Source organism: Triturus cristatus, chromosome 1_2 (assembly GCF_964204655.1).
Source record: "Triturus cristatus chromosome 1_2, aTriCri1.1, whole genome shotgun sequence".
Classification (NCBI taxonomy): Eukaryota; Metazoa; Chordata; class Amphibia; order Caudata; family Salamandridae; genus Triturus; species Triturus cristatus.
The window spans coordinates 546,023,422-546,040,884 of NC_140580.1; positions in this window are offsets into that span (position 1 = coordinate 546,023,422).

Genomic DNA, 17,463 nt, shown 5'->3' on the forward strand with positions numbered 1-17,463 from the left:
TGGGTTATACCAAGGGATGTGGTAGGATCACTTATTAAGTTCATCAAGGCAGCTGAGCCATCTTCCAATTTGAGGGGCACCATTAGGTGGCAAGATGAGGAATTCAGTCTTCAGCGGGTTTAGCTTGAGGTGATTGATTGAAAGCCATGATTGAATGCTTTTAGTGTACTATTTAAGTGAAGTACATCATCTACAGATGAGACTTTTAGGGAGAGCTGTGTGTCATCCACATATAGATGATATGCAATATTAGCTTTTGGAGTATCAGTGTAAGAGCCCACATATTAAATAGAGCGGGTTCAAGTATGGAGCCCTGAGGAACCCCTTTACTGATCTTTCTCCAAAAGCTCATAGTTTCTCTTGCCCTTATACATTCAGAAGACCAACTTTTTCAACACAGCTTTTTAACTAATGCATATCAACTCTAAGACATTTGCTATTGTAAATTAAGTATTGCTCCATAGCCCAGAGCAGTTGGATAAATGACATTAAGATGGCAGCAGTAAGACTTCTAAATCATGTAGACATGTTTCTTTACAGAAATGTAAAGTTCATTTGTTGGTAAATTGTTTACTTCATGTTGAAATTTAATGTATTTTAGTTTAATATAGATGCTTATGTACAATTAAGGACTCTGGCATGTGTACCCAATTATTTTTGTTTGCTATTGTCGACATTGCTAGGCTTCCTGAAGAAGAGTCTGGAGTTGAAATGCATTAGGACCATGTGTATCAAGAAACATGCTTAAAAAAAACAAAAAACGAATTGATTCACACGATTTAAAGTTATGGAAAATAAAAAGGATTGAAATAAGCTGATTTAAAAAGAGTATTATTTGTGTGAAACACCAGCAATCGTAGTTATGAGCATTTTGGAAGCTAGGTCAATTATATTTGGGTGGTGCCAGGTTTACTAGTTTACCTTAGCATGGGAAACGAAGCAGCAGTATGTATCATGCACTTGAACCAGAAGCATGGAGCTGTTGACACGCATTCACCACCAATGAAGCCTCAAAAAATAACTAACTCTCCAGGAATTAAACTGATGTACTTATAGATGCTGGGCTGGACATATGCAAGTTATGATATTAGGCATCCGTGGCCTAAAATATGTATCAGGAATGAAACATTTCCTAGCTATCGTGACAGAAAGTTACAATTTTATTAAGGAATCGGAGGCGAGGGTTATGTCATACTTTCTCCACTTTATTGAACAGTTATGAAATGGTTTTCCTTCCTGCAGCCTTTGTTTATTTGTCCAATACCAGGAGATTTACCTTCACATGGAAAGGAGAATCCACACAAAAAAGCTATTTCTTTTTCTTCTGAGACATCACTCAGTGGGCCTCTCCCTTGTGTTTCTGCTGACTTTTCATGCTCATTGCTGATTCATTTTGGGTTTTTCCAGCTTCCATATCAGCAGCTTTTCGATCGGCATGTTCCATTCCTCTTGCAGCCTTGAGCACTTTCTCCAAACGGAGAAATTTATGCATTGTCTGAATGAGTCAGAGAAGCAATCATCAACATCTCTGAAACATATGGCTTCTTCATCATTGAATTCATTGAACTTTTAGTGCTTTATAAGCGTATCAAGTCTCTCAACAAACGCATCCATTGTCTCACCAGGTCTTGCTTGGTTGAAAGCTTACCTTTCATGGTCGACATTCAGCTTTGGATCTAACTTGGCTTCCAACGTCTTCTTGAATTGCCGGTATGATATTTGACCAGCTTGTGATATCTACTTTATCACCTCCTTTACTCCGTCACCTACAAGGTTCTTTTTGTATTTGATTATCTTTTTGTCATCTGTGTTAAACTGGGCATTCTTGGTGTGGTTTCCCCTGACTTTTTGCCTCTACCTCCTGTATTTTTGACTGTATGCTGGATTTTGTTTTTGCTGGCTTAGATGCTTTTGGCACTTTGCCACTGCTGATCAGTGTCAAAGTGCAAGTGCTCACTGTGAAAACTGTTATTTTGATTTGTTATCCATGATTGGCATATTTGATCTACTGGTAAGTCTCTAGTACAGGGCACTGGAACTTTACAATGAACCTGCTTGAAGAAGAATCTCCAAGGGCCTGTGTGTGATGGCCTTCTGTTCTGAAGTCTTATGGCCACAAAGACTTCACCTGCAACCCACGACCAGTACCTGGACTCCTCTGTGGACTCCTGCATTCAGAATGGTGCTAATTCCAGTTCCTCGACCCTGAGAATTGTGTGGTTGGTGCTGCAAAGCAAGAATAATAACTCTGACAGCGTCAGCGGCACCGCCAGTGATGCCACGACCTGTACCGACGTGCACGACGCACCTCCCCACCTGCACAGTAGTTCCCTCGCCCTTTGATTCCTGCTGACACCTGCAGTTATCGGCCTTCCTGATGCCAGCGCTTGCCCCAACGCCGTCACCGTCAGCACCTGCATCCCGTTATCGCGGATCCAATAACTGACGAGGGTGCCTCTATGAACTCTTCGACACCGCATTCCCTCACTGGAACTGACGTCTCACCGCCAACCCCAATGAAATTCCCTTGTCCCAAATTCGACACCTCGCCTCCTCAAGGACTCGACACCTCGCCCCCCCCCCCCCCCATGGCAACCAGGGAGCCGGCTTTGCCTTGGCACCAACGCCTCACCTCCACAATGCAGTGTATTGTCCATAGACTTTGTTTCCAAGGTACTGTTGTTTGGGGGTCCGTGCGGCTCCGTGCCTAACACCGCACAACTCACGGTTGACACTGTACTTTTGATTTATGACTGTCACGATGTCATAATAGCCTCAGTTGGAGCTATTTGTCTCTACAAGTACTATTTTTTCAGATAACTGTTCTAAAAGTCATATTTTAATGCATATATTTTGGATTTTTGTCATTTTGGTCTTATTTGGTTTAGATAAATATACTTTATTTTTCAAAACTGGTGTGGTGTCCATTTGTGGGGTTTTCACTGTGCTACTGTGTGTTTGGTTACAAATACTTTACACATTGCCTTTGGGAAAAGTCTGTCTGCTTGTGCAAAGCTACCAAGGGGGGAGTAGGGGTTATTTAAAGTGTGTAAGTCCCTTACCCTGACAAGAAGCCAGGGTCCCTACTAGGACAAAGGTGCATGCCTCTTCCAACTAGAGACCCTAATTTATAACAATCTGCTTCTTCCATAGCATCTATGAAGTCATTGAACGTTTTAATCCAAGCAATCCATCTGGTACCAATATTTTGCTTTTTGATGGTATCGAATGGAGCGGGTGGTTTTCAATCTAATCTAGTCGATTTGTATAGTGCATGGCTACCCGAAGGCTTTCCAGCAGGTCAAGAGGTCAGCCCAGATGGGAGCACAGCGAGGAGGGAATATTAGAAAAAAGCTGTGTCTTAAGAGCTTTCCTGAAGACAAGTTCAGAATCAAACCAATGCAGTTTGAGTGGTAGGGAGTTCCCGAGTCTGGGTGCCAGATATTTAAAGAAGGAGCTACCAGCCCATCGGATCCACGAACTCTCTGTGTCATTGCAAGAGAGGAGATTGCGGTCCTAAGAGATCTGCCAGGGTTAAATGGACCAACAAGGGCATAAAGGATTTGAGGCCCCTTCCTGTGAAAGGCCCTGTAGGTAATGCACAGATATTTAAATTGGACTAATTGCCTTATAGGTAACCAATGAAGGTCCACCAAGGCCCTGCTTGTGGACAGGTGCCTTGTGATTTTGAGGGGAAACGGGTAGTGGCATTTTGAATGGTTTGTAGCCTTTTCTTGACATAGCATGGGGACCCTAAATATAGGGAATTCCAGAACACAGCGGCATTATATTTTGTGCAATTTCCTTCTGACGTTAAGAGTGTGGGCGTTTCAGGCAGCATTTGATCTTTAGCTTCACTCAGCCTGGTGGTACCTCTGCAAGAATCAGCCTGCTCACTCGAGCTTGAGTCATCGTGCCCAAGCTGGGTGGGCACCATCTTCCTTCTTCAAGATGAGTATTGATTTTGTTTCTTGCATTAGTTCTTCACAGCTCTCGACTTTATGCATTATATATACCTGGTTGTTGCTGCCTTTAGTACTTTGTCCTAACTGGTTGTTAATGTTTCAGCGTGTCAGCTTTGTATCGATGCTGGCTCTGTGTTATGCTGTGGCTTAGTGCCTCTTCTTTTGGCCTTATCAGTAGATTTTTCTTTGGCAGGCTCACTGACTGTGCTCCTCTGTAGGAACTTCACCTTCTTCTAGGGCTTTTCAAAATCTGGAGTTGCACTTTGACTTCACATATGCCAACTGTAGACCGCTTCTTGAGGTGCATGTGATAAGCACAAGCAGTTTACTGGAAAACAGCAAACTCTCAGGGAAAGCAGTCTTGTATTGTTGAGGGGGGCACGTATCCCCTATATTGTCACCAGTTGTAGCATCCTCCCCAACCCGGAAACATGTAAATGGCCACACTACACAGAGAGCTCTGGTTTTTACGTCTTTATTCTTCATCATGCAACCGTTAACTGAACGCACTGTGTCACAAACTTTATTAACCACAACCAGCCACACCCATTCGATTATGTAATGCTTGCAAAGAGTCTGCAGAGGAACACTAGAGTCTTAATGCACATAAACACACAGCACAACACATGAGCAGTGAAAACTTTATGGGACCACAACCATACTAAGACACCAACTTTCAAATGAGATACATACGCCTTTGTATTTCCAAACAACAAAATGAATTATAATTTCCAATAACGTGATTTCTCAAATATCTAAAAAGCAAAACTATGGGTAACATTTCAACATAAACTGACAAAAACTTTGAAACAGCAAAATAGTTGACTGCTTGAGAAAGAAAATGCTTTGGCAGTTCCTTTTGGGAAAGCCAGTACAGCTTGACAATGAGCAAAACTGACATTGTTGCCAATTAAAAAACCTGTGCTCACTTATAACAACTGACAAGTAGAGTTAGATTTTGTTTTAGCTGAACAGTGTTGATTTTATTGTATCAAATCAATATATAGCCACAATGTTACACATCACCTATTCAGTCCTTCACTTTCAGAAACTTTAATGGATGTTTTCTACTTCAGAATCTCCCAGCTCTGCCCAGAAGAGAAACATTTTCATTTTAAAGTGATCTTCCCAATGCTGTTCTATTCACTTTAATTCTAAATGTGAAGTGGTACTCGCATAAAATAATAATGTATGTGTGCAAACAAACGAAATGGATGTGTTAGTAAAAAGCAGTGCATAAATAAATGTAATTTTAAATTGTTCATTAAGGATAATAGCATATTTGGGAAATAATCTGTAAGAGTGCCTATGTCAACCAGGGAGGCCTAGAGGACAAATGGCAGTACTTTCAGGGAAGTTGTCTGAGGTGTAACTTGCTAGTGATATGAATGTGTTTTTGATAAGTGCTTTTATTTATTTACGCCCTGCTTTTGAGAAACAAATCCATTTAAGTGTCAATCTCAATCCAAATAACAGACTAACATAGCCACTACTCAAATTAATTTCTTATTTCACAATACTAATTCACCACTAATCTGTTATGGGTTTCGGAGTAGCATGCTACTCGCCGACCCAAACACTTTGACGCCTTATCAGGAGTAGTAAGCACCATATAAATGCAATTAAAATACAATACAATACAATATAACATATCATCATTTTGGGCAATTCACGGTATTGAGGGCCCATTTATTGTGGAGACTGGTATAGCGCATGATAAGATCTCTGCAGACTGAAGAGCCAGGCCAGTATGTGTCAAGTACTATTCTTGATTCACTTCCTTTTACAACTATGGGCATGGAATGCATCCACAGAATATAAATTATATTTTATTTAATAGACTGACGTCAAATTCCAGGTTTTTTCTGGGCCTGCACATTGGTAAAGGGGGTTGTGAAAGGCAATCACACTCCTAAAGGGATGCTTGCCTCAAGCGCAAAGGCTGCTACCTGGAGGGGTCATGGAAGGAGAGTGTTCGGGAATGTGGGCATGGGAGTCATATTAGAGCCCCCTTTGTTCATAGAAGGATGGAGAATGCAGAGATCAACTTTGCAAGAGAAGTGATGCAGGCATGAGTAGTAAATGAGTACAAAAGGACATGGGAATAACAGAACAGACCGCTGTACTTTTCACACACTTCTTAGAAAAACCACTTGGAAACCTGTTTAGGTGAAGTTGGTGCTTTCTAAAACAATGAATAAATAAATCGGTTGTGTAGCTGCAAGCACAGAAAACACCTGTCCTCCTCCGTTCTCACGTCTTAAGAATACCTCCAGTGAGGCTGGGCACTTATAGCCTCTTTTCAACCGACGTATTAAAGATTGAGCATGGTTATAGCTGCGGAGTGTCTGGTACTTGCATACTGATGTGGTGTCAATCATGAGGCTAGCTCCAGACCATGCAGACAACTCTACGAAAGATCACTCCTGCAGTCCTTCTCTGTGTATGGGCAGAGATGCTTGAGAGACCTCCCTTCGCAGGTCATGCTTTCTCCTTCCTTGGGGAAATTCAAAGCTCACCCCTTCCAAATATCCCTACCACCCTAGACGGTTTCTTTTCCCACTTCGCTACAAGTCATTATGAGACTGCATTTCCCATCTCATCTGTATTTGTAAGCATTGCCCTCAGTTGTTATTGCAAACATACTTATTTGTCTCTCTAAGGCTAATGCACCCATTGTAGTCCCATCCACCCCACCCACTGCATCCAAAATAAATACGGGGAAAGCGCAAGAAAGGGTCATTTAAGAGGACAACTGAGTATAGGCCCCGAGGGCCTCTGCAAAGTGCCCTTCACAATGGCAGCCCTTTATAACATTGTACAAAGGGATAGTTTATTACAATACTGTTCACAGGAACATCTGCTCCCTGTGTGAAGTGCCACTGAAGGGAACAGCTTCATATAGCGCCTTTTACTGGAATGGCTTGCTAGAACACCAGTGTTAAACAGTTAGCTATAGTCTCTGACAGAAAGTGTTCCCGAAGACCGAGTTCCTACATCAGGTCTGGGTGGTGCCTGCAGGCTTAGGGGTGGACTCAGAATTTTATCCTTCAATTGTAGATAAAGTGAGTATGGGTAATAATGCCTCCTATTATTAAATGGCACTTCCATTTGTGTTGTGCGCTACTTTTATTATTGCATCCATGCTATATTCTGCACAGATCTACGTTAAGCGTTTTGAAACGTCCTTCGAGAATGTTTGCCGCGCTGCATAGCTGGTGGGCGCCTCAATACAATGTTGCACGTGAGAATTGGGACTAGCAGTTCCTTTGTTACAGCAGTGAGTAATGCGTTCTCACATTTCTGCCTGTGTTAACCTGTGAGCATCTTGTTCGTCTCTGTGTAGCACTAAGAAGTCCATAACAGGTCTGCGATTGGTGCTGTAAGTTAAGAAATAGCCACATTGCCTATGTTATTAAAAGTTACCTGCCTTGGAGCTTCAGAGGGCACAGTGGGAATCTGTCAGTGGCTGCTCGGGAGGCATGTTGGCAAGGTGCCTGTCAGAGTTGCTCTCTGCTGTGTGCCTACTCCAGTGTACACTATTAGAGGTGCATTACCGCCGTGCACCAAAAGACAGCCACATGTGTATAAATAGCAAGCATTCATATGTAAACGATGTTGACTGAAATGGTGTATGTGTATGTCGGAGCCAGCCAGCTGTTGTGGACACAGGTTTTTTGTCGAAAGCTAGATAAAAGCATTCAATGGCGTGTTGTTGAAGAAAGTGCTACATTTGCCCCATATTCAAGTTTAGGAACGGCTGTGGTGTGTTTGAGGAAATCTGTCAGAGCTAACCTTTAACAATCCAGAGGGCATCTGATGAGTGGTGTGTGTGTTGAGTGCAGTGAATATAGCAAAGGCCGCTCCCGAAGGGGGCCTCGGGGGCCGGTGCCATAACGGCCGCCAGAGCCCACAAAGGAACGGATCTGGTTGGCGCTGGTTTGCACCGCCAGGAAAGGACGCGCGGTGAAACACGCCTGAGGCCCTCTCCCCCCTTCCAAGAACAAAGGGAAGAGAGGAAAGTGAGGGGGATATAAGGCGACGCCCCCCCTTGGCAGCTCACCTTCACATCAGGGAGCTGGGGGAGCGACACCAACGATTTTCGAGTGAATGTCCTGGCGACAATCGTTGGACTGGCGCGTACCGGTTTCGACTCGGCGCAGCTCTCCCCAGGCTCCTCTGGGATCAAGTCGTGAGGAAAGCAGTGAGCATTCCCCCACTTGTGCTGCTGCTCGGTGTTAGGGCCCCCAGGTCTCGGTGCCGCCCTTGGATGCTGTGTGCAGCGGATTTGTGTCGGGTTGACCATGGAGACCACCATGCAGCGAAGGCTGGGAGCTGCCACTTCCGCGGGGTTAAGGTGAGCACGATAATGCGCGGAAAGTGGTGGGGGAGCATGATATGCTATTTTGATTCTGCTCCGTAGTGAGTTGGCTTTCCAGCATGGGTGAATGGTCTACAGTGCATAGACACTGGCGTGCGCAGAACGGGGGCGATGGCAGACTGACCCATGGAATAGACAGATGGCGCGATCGCCCACAACGAGGAGACCTCATATACATGTTGGCTCCATGGGTTGAATGCCCGGCTTGATCTGTTGGCATTGTAGGGCAAAGCTAGAGCTCCCTGCTTACAAGCGGAGAGGTCAGGTGCGAGCCTTACGCTGGCTCGATATCCTGTGATAGCTGTGCTTTTTTCGGGGCATGCCTCAGATAATTCCAAGGGGAAGAGAGGGGGCGGTCACAGAGGCAGGGGCTCATCTGTCCCTGTGCAATTTTTGCATAGCCGGACGGTGCAGCACTGGACTAATGCATCCGCTCCAGGGGCCTTTGTTCAACCGCAAGGTCACAGGTTCGAACCCTGTAGAGCCGCTCAGCCTATCATCCGTCTGAGGTCGATAACATGATGCGCATTGAGATGGGTAACAAAAAACTCCATTATACAGCGCCAAGATACTCTTTGGGGTCAACGTGCGCTTTACACATTGCCAACAGGCAGTGCTGGGATTTGAGGTCATCGCAAGGGCTGGAGATTCCGTGCAGTCTTGCGCACAGAGCGGGATACGGATGCCAGAGTGAAGAGTGAATTCGTAGAGTTTGTGGAATCACGTTTTCCGATGACACTGTTTTGTGTGTACGTGCTGGTTGGCGCCTAAAATGGGACTGGGGTTGTGCACACACGAGTTGTGTAATCCAGGCTGCTTGCCTACAGAAAGTTCTGTCCAGAAGAATCTGTTAGAATATTTATGAAAACATTGCAAATTCTCGTTTGGTGAACTCCGAACGTACATGTACAGTTTCCATGTGGCCCCACATTGCGAGTTTGTTCTACTCAAAAGGGAAGGAAAGATGTGCACCCACATCATTTCTCTCATAGTGAAAGTTCGGGTGCACCGAAGGCTGACCTCGGTCTGAGGTGGGCACAGGGTACACAATCGGGCACAGTCGTTTGTCAGCTGTTTTTTCTCATGTCTCACGGCGAGAGAGCTGCCGACTTTGAAGAAGGGAGACCAGGGTTAGAGCCTCGGGTCTACTCCACATCCGGTGATTTTGAGCGGGTCACTTGGTCCTCCTCCCCCATGCCTACCAGGAAAAAGAAAGGGAAAAACATTGTGAACGTGCCTGTGGGTAGTGTCACTTGTGCTCATGTGAGGCGCTCCAATGCATTCGGGAGAGCTTCCGCCATATAAATCTACAAGGGAAGGTGGATGAATAGAATAAACATGGATGAACCCACAGGAAGGGTGGTTGCTGTTTACTAACGTAACTTGGAGGTGACCCTTTGCGTGGCACTCGTCTAGGAGGCATTTGTTGAAAGTGAAAGTTTTTGAACATGAACGTGGAAACATTCATGGCTTCCACTCTGACAACTATGCCACTGGTACACAGGGTGGGCAAGGCAAAGATTGGCAGCTCACCTCTTCACAGGCCAACAGGCTCAGCACTGTTGAATTGGGAGAAAGAAAGTCGTCTGGTTTGTTGGTGGCGCTCGGAGGGGCAAATTGCCGCATTTAGCACTATAAGTGTATACACATTGTTGGGATCTGCTGAGAGCAGGATCGGAACTCCCTTTGCCTTTGCAGTCTTAAGAGTGCACAGCTCACTATAGATTGCTTAGACAACAGCATTGGAGGTTTACCCTCGACACTATTGCTGGCGCAGAGTTTCTGCTGAAGAGGTGCTGAGCTGGTGCTGCGGAGCGCCAGTACAGATTTCAAGGTTTTTGGAAGGTGCTCTTTTCTGGTCTCTAGGGCACGATGTATACAAGAAATACTCTCAAAATACTCTATCGGGATAAGGGGTTATTTGAGGACTGCTGTGAGACACGCCTTCACAGCTCACTGAGCGACCAGTTCGAAAGCGCTGTGTCAAACTTGAGGGTCCGACTGGATCGATACAAAGTTATGTCTTCCTACTTTAGCATAGTGTATACAGACTGCAGAAGCGGGTCGGTCGAGAGGGATGAGTAAAAAAAAAAAAGTGGCAGCTCGGGTAGTGAGCGAGCCCCGCGTACGTTATTTAATATTGTAAGCAGCGGGCGGGGTATATAATATAGGGACGACAGTCTGAGATCCCACGTGCTTCCTAATGAGGGGTGTCTTTTGTTGTTATATTATGCTAACACCATCATGCAGGATGGAGGCGGAAACTGTGAGAAACTGCACCAGGCTATGGAGATAAATAGCATATGTTATATGGTAATGCCAACATCAGGAACAATACACAAAGAGGGCAGTCCAAAAGCACTGTATTCGGGCAGTGGAGAGACGTCATTTCTCTAGGCAAAGGAAACACTGTATCAGGCCGTGGGCGACACTTTCAATTGATAAATGAGAGTTTTACCATAAAATATACAGCGTTTTGTGGCAATGCTCTGTCAATATCAACAGGTCTGAGTCAAAGCAGTAATTTCACCTTCTAAAGGACTACTTCCCCTACATATGTATAATCCAGCAACAATTTCAGCAAATATCTAGACCAGCTTCCAAGACCTGTAGCTAACAAGAAGGCAGATGTCTGGATCAGGTCTCAGGGCGAGCAGTCCACGGTGTTGCTGATGATTTGTGGGAAACGTAGTAAGGGATTACAGCAATATAAAAAATCAGTACCATGGAGTTGGGTAACAATAAGCAGCTGCTATTCAGTGCTAAGATCCCCTTGGGCGTAAGTGCACTTTACAAACAAGTAGGTTATGTTCTCTGCACCCCTGGCAGTGCCAACTCAGGATTTTCATCCTTCCAAATTAAGAAATGAGTAGAATTGAGGGGGTAGTATGTCAAGAAAAAGGTCCAATGTAACAAAGTACTACAATGAAATGCGTAATTAAGTTGTATACTGGAAATTAAAAGTTGCAAAAATGCACTTCCAAGAGTGTTACAAGGAAAATATTCGTAAAATAGTGCATTTGATTGGGGCGCGCTTACGAAGCTTAAGCCAAAAATTTTCAGAGGCAAATTTTGATAAGAGGGGGAGGATTTACGGTGACCCTATTAAGAATATACGAAGGTTATGTTCCCCGTGAATGCAGGACCAACTCGGTATTTCAGCCTCCCACAGTAAGAAATAATGACAGTTCAGTGGACAGGATGTAAAGAAAATGTCCAATGTGAAAGTACCACAACGAAATGCACAGTTATATTGTAAAGTGGAATACAGTATATTGAAGAAGCAAAGGCACTTCAAGAATGTGACGGGGATAATGTGTGGAGAACATTGCATTTCATGGGGCGCGCGTACAAAGTTTAAGCTAAAAAGGTCCAATACAAAAATTCGGGAAGAAGGAAGGGTTAGCAGTGAACCAGTTGAGCATGACAAAGGCAACTTTCTGGTAATAACCCAGTCCACGGGGACAATCTAGGTACTGGCTTCGCAGGGATGCTTACCGGGGGGAGCCTGCCAGGAGCATGAGTGAAGGAGAGGATATATTTAAGGAAGTTATGTTGTATCACACCTCGACAAGCAGTATCTGACTATCTCCCAATTTTGTTTGATTTCATGTGTGACCCATGGTGAGAGGATACAGTGCCATAAGACTCCGAACAGGACACAAGCGTGCCACTACATGAGGGCAAGGATGGAGCAGAGCACACCATGGCATTTGTGGGGAAGATTACCGTCAGAGCTTACCAGACGTCAGCCTCCTGGAGACACAGCTAGAGGTTGGTATCCTAGCATTTGAGCCGAGCAACGGCATGGGCAGGCTCCACAGTAAGAGCAGCGGGAGGCGCAAAGGGATGACATAAGGTTGGGGGAGCCGCAGGAAGACGGAAGCCACCGTGGTTGCGTGGTGGAAACAAAAGGTGTATTGGTTTGGTTATGGAAACACTCCGACAGGGCGGTGTGAAGAAGGAGGGCCACTCACTCTGGGATGCCTCACGGCTGGGTGAGTACGCCTGCCAAAAATCGGGGTAGCAAACGGAGACGGCACTCGCAGCCCAGCCCCTGCAAGATGGCAAGGCACAGAAGAGACTAGCAAGGTAGCGAGTTGGGGCCTAACTCCAGGGAAAGGCTACCCCCCACACGCAAAGGGGCATGGAAAACAACAAAGAACAATCTATGAGCTGTCAGGGTGATTTACGACCCTAGGAGATGCAAATGAGCAAAAGACAAACCAGTGATTTATGGCCAGCCGATGGTTTATGGCTGATGATTTATGATGCTCATGCAGAATGATTTATGACAACAAAATGATGACAGATTTGTGACAGAATGATTTATGACATCTCAATGATTTATGACCATGATTTATGGCTGCTGATTTATGATGATCAGGCAGAGTGATTTATGACAACAAAATAATGGCCGGTTGCGGCAGAATGATTTACGATACCCGATGGTTTATGACCCCTGATTTATGATGTCCAAATAACACTGAGTGATACCCAATTTACGATAATGTATGATAATGATTTATGACCCAGACCCAAGATGGAGTCCGTCGGGGGAGTTGTACAAATATGACGTATGTAATGAGTAATAAAACTGCGGCCAAGAACCACCACAAAATAAAATGACTGTTGGCTGTGTTTAGTGATGCAGATACACAAGTATGGTTCTGTTCCTGCAATAGGCACAGTGCGGCTGTTATATGGGTCTGGGGTTTGGTATGTATTGGTAATTAGGGTGTGTGCATCACATGTGTTAAACTTGCTCAAGGTGAGGGATCATTTAAGGGTGAGTAGCGTAGTGTGTTGCCGGGAGAGCGCAGTGGCTCTTTGTCCACAAAACATACAACCTTCCCACTTTAAGAAACTCCGACAGACGAGTCCATGGCGATGAAAAGACCGTTTGCCATTTAAACTGTAAACGGAAAGTTAAAGTCGCCCCTGGTGACCAGGCGTCCCGGATTTACCCGGACAGTCCCGGTTTTTCACCAGCTGACCCGGCAGATTTCAGGAAATTAAGCTCATGTCCCAGTTTTTAGAGAGGGTCAGCTGAAAACGGTGGGAGGTATCTTTTTGTGTTTTGCAAAGCAGGGATAGTTAGCGGCTGTTATAAGAAAGCAATTTGATTAACAGGCATGCTACTGGCTCTAATAATGTTCTTACTGCCTCGTCTGTAATTCTCTGCTGAGGAACACTGTCACTCTGTGCGCTGTGTTGAAGTAAAATTGTAGACCTTCTTCTATTTTTGGGAAATGTCCCGGTTTTTGGCTTTAAAATTCTAGTCACCCTACCCCTTTGCCGATTTCCTTAAAACAGAAGCAAAAATGCAGCAATAGTAAGATATCCATAGCGAAAATCCGTTTAATACATCTGTAGTGATAAATAATGAAACGTACGACAATAGTGAGATATCAATAGGAGAATAACCTTTAAAAGTAAACACGCTGTTTACTGATAAAACACGACCGCGAATGTAAAGAATGGAGTCCCCTCTTAAAAATCATCATTATTATAAAAGAAAGTTGAAATCATCATTATTATAAAAGAAAGTAGAAGCTCTGTTTGTTGATTCAATGTTGAAAGATAAAACGCGGAAAGATAAACCACGGTATAGTCCCTTTAAAAGATCCTAAATATGCGGCACTAATGAGATGTAACTAACAGAGTTCCCTTTAAAACATAATAATTTGTATTAAAAAAAATGAAAAGCTCTGCTTCCTGATACAACGCTGAAAGAAAACTGGATAGGAACATTCAGAATAAAAAATTATGCAGGCTGCAAATTTAAAAAAGATTGCTCAAACCCAAAGGGAAAAAGCCCTTAGGGAAAGGATACCGGTAATAGGCCTATAATCCAGGGAGGAGCAAGACACAAGAAGGTGGGATAGATAAGGACAATAAGCCATAGAAAAGAAAGCATTTAGGAATGACACACAATTGAACAAATTGACAGCGAGGGACGGAATGAAACCCCACATACTGAAGAATGCATGTTCCATCAAGAAAGAGCATGGGCTGCCCAGTAAAACCTAAAAAAGGAACGTCGAAACTAAGTTAATAAGAAGTGCAGAAACCCCAGCATTCTGTAAACCTCTCTGTCATTGCTACCAGTTCTTCAGAAAAGTGTGCTCTGCTTGTTGGCTAAAAACCTTTGGGTTTTAATTTGTTGACAGGATGCCTATAGCTTATTTTGTATTGTAGGAAACTAATCTGATTTATATTTAAAGTTGTAAAGTATTTTTTTTCATTTATAAATTATTATTTGAAGTAATATTCTTATCATTTTAGTTTGCCTTCTTTTACCAGTTAGTTTATTTGTTCAGCGTGGACAGTGGATACTCAAGCAGGAACAGCTTTTTTAATAGTTTGGTGTGTCATTGCCTCACGTTTGGATCCACAAAGGTCCCAGAGAAGCTTTAAGATTCTGGTGCTATTGCCTTCTCAATTTGAAAACCAGAGCATGTCCGCCCATCTTCACCAGTCATTTGACCTTCGTAGTGTGTCGCATCCACAGACAGTCATGGAGGATTCAGGCTAAGGGGCCCTCAGTGGGATGGCCAGCCGTCATTTTTGTAGGTGTTTTTTCATATTCTGATCTGCCATGATGCATCCGCTCCAGGGGCCTTTGTTCAACTGCAAGGTCACAGGTTCGAACCCTGTAGGGCCGCTCAGCCTATCATCCGTCTGAGGTCGATAACATGATGCTCATTGAGATGGGTAACAAAAAACTCCATTATACAGCGCCAAGATACTCTTCGGGGTCAACGTGCGCTTTACACATTGCCAACAGGCAGTGCTGGGATTTGAGGTCACCGCAAGGGCTGGAGATTCCGTGCAGTCTTGCGCACAGAGCGGGATCCGGATGCCAGAGTGAAGAGTGAATTCGTAGAGTTTGTGGAATCACGTTTTCTGATGACACTATTTTGTGTGTACGTGCTGGTTGGCGCCTAAAATGGGACTGGGGTTGTGCACACACGAGTTGTGTAATCCAGGCTGCTTGCCTACAGAAAGTTCTGTCCAGAAGAATCTGTTAGAATATTTATGAAAACATTGCAAATTCTCGTTTGGTGAACTCCGAACGTACATGTACAGTTTCCATGTGGCCCCACATTGCGAGTTTGTTCTACTCAAAAGGGAAGGAAAGATGTGCACCCACATAATTTCTCTCATAGTGAAAGTTCGGGTGCACCAAAGGCTGACCTCGGTCTGAGGTGGGCACAGGGTACACAATCGGGCACCGTCGTTTGTCAGCTGTTATTTCTCATGTCTCACGGCAAGAGAGCTGCCGACTTTGAAGCAGGGAGACCAGGGTTAGAGCCTTGGGTCTGCTCCACATCCGGTGATTTTGGGCGGGTCACTTGGTCCTCCTTCCCCGTGCCTACCAAGACAAGCATTGGCATAGCCAACAGGTCTCGCTTTTGGGACCTTATAAGTATTTAGTTATGCAGCACAATATATTTATAAGTGTTTAGGCAGAGCTATTGACTTTGCCAAGGAGGTTAGAGTGGGTTTAGCGTCCATATTATAGAAATATTGCCTTGAAAAGGGACATGAGCCTCCCCTCAATAGAGCTTGGCTGACTAGAACCCAACACTGTGACATCCAAGTGACATCCGAGGCCTTTTGGCTTGGTCCCCATTTGTAATGACTCCCAATGTACAATGATTGTGCCCAGGCAAGAATGAATTAACATGTATAATTCCACAAGACACAGATGTAGGCCTATGGATATTTTTCTAACGATTAGTAACCCAAAGCTAAGATTGTGGACCCTTTTGTTCCTTGGTGACCTGAACTGAAGAACTTTCATCCTAGTCCAAGGTGCAGCTACTCTGCCGTAGAGCAAAGAATTAGGGATGCGCCTGCTAAAATAAGCCTTACATTCTTTCCCTTAGAGAAATGCAATGGCGAGCAATGGCTCAATTGTATTGAGAAAAGACTACAGATCCCAGAATGCATTATGTTATTTAAAAAAAAGCACAAGACTGGGACACAGATTCCTAGTGTTATATGGTCAAGCAACGGAAACTGTAAATTCATTAGTAACAGCATAGTAGTGTAAGGTAAGGCAGAAGCATTGGTAAAGACAATTCAGTTTTTTAGCAAATGTTTATAATTCGGGATGAAATAATTTTAATTCTATGCAGTTTACACAATGTTACTGCTTTATTGATTTTTCAAACCAATGGCTTACCCGCCCTATCGCATAGTATATTTTTTACAAGTAAAATTGCTTGTATACATACCTTTTCATAATAAGCGTTCCGCCACACACCTGTTAAAATTAAGCCCCTGTAAAACATTCCTTCTAGATAGATCGGCAAGTTACATGCGCGCTGATAACATCTGGAGTGATCAGCAGGTCATAAATTGGAGAAGGGACAAGAAAAGTGGATGAGACAAACAGATCAAGTGGGATGGATGAAGAAAGTGAGAGAGGGAAGTAGACAAAAGAGAGAGAGAATTAGAACAGACTTCTTCTGTACTGTGACTTAGCTGCCCGAGCAACCCGTGAAAGACCCCAACTTGGAAAAGGAGGACACAAATTTTTCTTCGGCAGGATTCCTTTTGCTCAATGCATCATCACAGCTGGTAGGATAGCTCAGCGAGTTCAGTGCTCACTGCTGTAATTTGTGTGTGATATGCAGGCCGCACAGTAATATACCCTCCGATCATTGTGAGGCTAACAGAGCGAATGCCACTGGGATAATCACAGCAGGCAGTGTTTGCTAACAAGGGGTTGCCTCCTCTACGTAAAACATTTTTCACTGTTCTATTTTACCCCGATTTCTAGCTTTCAGCAAGCTCGTGGGCGGCTGCGTTGATATCTCTTTATACATAAAGGCTTGTTCAGTTCCCCTCCCATCCCCCTCCCTTTGCCGCCTGCTTGCTTTGTGTGTGAGTGAGAGAAAGGGAGCAGGGCGAGGGAGAGAGAGAGAGTGAGAGTGTGTGAAAGGACCACATCTTGTAAATGGGGTAAACAAATGTTTCTTCTAAGAGACTCCCTTTGACTGTAATGTTAGCAGGTTATACAAACATGAAAGCTGGTGTTTGGAGATATACAGGGTGTGTGCGAGACAGCAGTAATTCACAATCCAAACAGCACACAGATCAAAT